The sequence below is a fragment of the Cucumis sativus genome, unplaced genomic scaffold (genome assembly GCF_000004075.3).
Source record: "Cucumis sativus cultivar 9930 unplaced genomic scaffold, Cucumber_9930_V3 scaffold93, whole genome shotgun sequence".
Taxonomy (NCBI): Eukaryota; Viridiplantae; Streptophyta; class Magnoliopsida; order Cucurbitales; family Cucurbitaceae; genus Cucumis; species Cucumis sativus.
The window spans coordinates 20,299-24,129 of NW_022279582.1; the positions used below are offsets into that span (position 1 = coordinate 20,299).

The following is a 3,831-nucleotide window of genomic DNA, read 5'->3' on the forward strand; positions in this document are numbered from 1 at the left end:
CTTACTTCTTATAGGGGGGGAAGAAACTATGTTTTAGGGACAGATGGCTCTAAAGCACACAAACACTCTCCATCTCACTCTCTATCTACCCTGTATCTAATTTAATCCAGCATTCATTTGGGGCATTGTAGGTTCATATTAAAAAATAGTCATTCATGTCGTGATGCAAAGGCCCTTTTTATGTATCTAGAACTAAAATCACGAAAATCATCGTGGACATGCAGCACAACAAACTGAATATCCATGGGAAGCCTTTGCTAACAAAATGGTTGACAATAATTACTCAGACAAGAGAGAATGACTATAATTAATTAACAGAAGTACAAATCAATATAGGTGCACAACCACCAAGCCCCCAACAAAAGGAACAATAAACTTCAATAACAAAAGAAAGGTAGTATCAGGACTATCCTTACCTTGTTATCGAAGAAGATACCTTGGCTCTGGAAAGCCGATGCTCTGCCTTACAACATTCAATTACCCAGTACTGTAGTGTTTCTTCAAAGTTTGGGAATCTACCTAAAACATAAAAATATATATTACAACTTGAAAACCTCCATGTCAGAAACTTTACTTTAATTATCAAACCAGATGCTATGCAAGAATTAGTTAGCAGAAACACAACATAAATAGTAATGATATTCTTTGGGGAGGGGATAAAAGCATCTTTCATCTTAGAAATAAGCTTAGCAGTTAGCACTAACCTTTATATAAGAAGTTAACACCGGTTTGATTACTTCATAAACTTCAGCTACGAAATCTGGTAAAGAGAAAGACCTAATCCATAATGTTAAAGAGGAAAAGAAAGTCAGATTCCTTTATTCAAACAGGTTAGTATCACATCTCCAAAGGAAAAAACTTACGGACCTCTACGACGAATTTCCTTGAATGATGTAGCGCACCTTGTTCTTGAAACACAGTTTCATTTATGCTGTGAAAAATAAGATTGATAAATAAACTTTCGACTACAATTAGCCACATAAACATAAGTTGTGACAGGAAAACAAAAGCTAACAGATAATTAACTATACAGTTTGTAGGCAAAATACCAAATAGCCCATAATCAAGATCACAACTGAAGCAAACAATAATGTGTAGTTTATCATTTCCAACCAAATAATTCAATAACAAATAAGGTCAAATGGCCAAATAATATGTCCTTTCACATAAATATTTACTCCTGAATTTTTTGAAGGATAATGTTATCGCTTCTCTCCCACGTTTCACAAAAATTCTTTTACATATTATATTTTTGTTACATATTCCTATTGAAGAATCTCATTTGAGCATTTTGTGGTCAATTTGACTTGAAAGAAACGGCAGAACTTTCAATAAGAAAGAAGCAAGATGCCTAGTTTTTTTGAACTGCTGTTTTTCTCTTCTTTTTTTTCTTTAACTTGCTGTAAATTGGAAATGTTTTTCATAACTACTTTGGCTTATGTAATTTATCTTCTCCCTAAATGCAACCATAAATCAAACAAACTAGATGAAGAAATTTACACCACAAAATCCATCCTATGAAGACTAGAGCGGAGAAAGATGGGATAAGGATAAAGCATAGGAAAAGCAAATACCCGATGGGAAGTAAACTGATAAAAAATACTTTGTGTTGAGAGTAATATATCCCAAACCAATTTTCTGCCAGCCATTAAGATTTACCCACTGCAACTCTACACACAAATATTTTTCTTATAAACAATAATTAACACAATCTAATTGGTATCTTATGGATATAAAAGACAGCATGGATCCATATTGGAAGGATTTCAAATTAGTCTACAAACAAAGAATTTGGAAGGATTTGTGATCAACTAAGGAGCTCTCGACTTTCTCCGCTGGAATTTACCTTCCTTGGGTACTTATCGACCAGAGACTGGAAGTAGTTGTGCTCTTCGTCCATAGTAGTCATCCAACCAGCAAGGGAAAGACCACGACGCGCAGTGGAATAGGAAAAAGAGCGTTGAGCACAGCTTTCGTGTCACCAGCAATCGTTTTTCCTTTATTGGTAGACCGAAAAGGCTTTGTCAAGCAGGCAGGCATGATTGTCACTTGATCGACAGTTGAGAAATCTGGCGTTGTTAGGCGCGATTTTGAGAAGACGTTAGAGAAGAAGTAGGGGAAGAAATTTGAAACGTGAGTGAGAGAGAAGGGGAGATGAGGGATTAAAATATATTTGAATTATTTGTGATAAAACCCATTTTTAAAACCCAAAAAAATTTCTTATAACTAAAACAAATATTTTGTTTTTAAAATTTAGACTAAAAAAATCAAATTTTACGAGATAAAATTTTTCAGTAACGATAAAGCAAAAAAATATATATTTTGTTTTTCAAATAATTATAATCCAAAATTTTCAAGAAATGTGAAATTTCATTTAATAAGATAAAAAAAATTGTGAACATTAGTTTCCAACTTTGGCAATGGATGAAAGTATTAGAAATTGAAAATAATTGTTAGACATGCATGTTAGCCGTCACCACAAACCAATCCAATTTTTCATTCAAAAAATGTTGAATTATAATTAATGGTTCTCGAAACATTCATACAATTTTTTTTTTTAATTTAACTTACTTAATTTGAGTTTTCTTACGATGTTCATGTCGATATTATACGAAAAATTGTCTTAAATGATTAAAATTGCTTTCTGAAGATATTTCACAAATATAACAAAGTTTTAGTGATAGAACATGTACTAGTGGGTCTATCAATTATCCTTATGGTTTTAGTTTAGTGGTTATTTATCAAGCTCTTAATAAATTAAATAGTGATTTAACAAATATAATGTAAAAGAATATTCCAAGAATAACCTTGGAGTAATCACTTGAATTTTCAAACGATACTAACAATGCTAAACTATAAGCTCATAACTTCTAATAACTATCAAAAAAGTACAGATAACACAAAAAATCTATTTAAATCTTAAAAAATGAAATATGAGAAAAAATTGAAAAGAGAAGAAATAAATTTTAAAGTATATGTAAATTTTAGATATTAAGTAAAAAAGAGAATATGTAAGTTGAATTTTAATCGGTAAGAATATGGATGTCTAGAAACAAATTTTTAATTTTTTAAAAGTTGATTTATAATCATTTGATTTCTTTAAATTCAACAACATAAACATAAAATGATTTGATTTTGAATTTATCAAACCTTACAAATATTTTTCAAATTTCAAATCAAGAGATACTAAGTTTGTTGACCTTACCCACTTGATTGCCATTTGGGACTTGTTTAAGACTAAGTTTGTTTCACTTGCATACTTGGTTGTCATTTTAGGTCTCAAAGTGCATTTTTCACGCATTTTGAACTTTTTTTTTAATGGGCTTTATAAAAATAATTCAAATGGAATTGGCAGATGGCTGAGGGCCTTCGTGAAACGTGGGAGAGAAGCGATAAGAATATGGATGTCTTAATGGTCATAGAAATTTATTATGCTTGGTTTTTGCTTGAAAAGTTTTCTATTATTTACTTTATTGAACACCCACGAGCACCCGTACATCTGGATTTGTAAGAATATGTATCATTATAAGGTTTCCATCCATCTTTCTTATGCCATCGATGAAGTTTTCGCTTAGATCTTTATCTTAGTTCGGCCTCTTTAAAATATATGTTACTCCATACAAGGAAGATCGAAAGTTGTGATACCAAGTGTAGATTTGTATTGTATAGTTGCCTTAGTTATTTTTTAATTATTCTTTTAGACGTTATTTTCATTTATAATTAGTTCTCTTTAGTTAGAATTTCTATTAAATTATACTTACCTATTATCAAATCCTTTTTCCGTAATAAGAGAAAATGGAGTTTTTCTCAAATAACAAAAAGTGATTATTT

At 30.9% G+C, this 3,831-nt stretch overlaps 1 long non-coding RNA gene across 1 annotated transcript; it reads right to left on the reverse strand.

Annotated features, from left to right (window-relative positions):
• Nucleotides 1-482: 482 nt before the first annotated feature.
• LOC116406385 lies at nucleotides 483-899 on the reverse strand. The gene is made up of 3 exons (XR_004219394.1): nucleotides 868-899; nucleotides 705-777; nucleotides 483-519 (listed from the first exon to the last, which is right to left on the reverse strand). It is a non-coding gene; the product is annotated as an uncharacterized LOC116406385 (long non-coding RNA).
• Nucleotides 900-3,831: the final 2,932 nt, after the last annotated feature.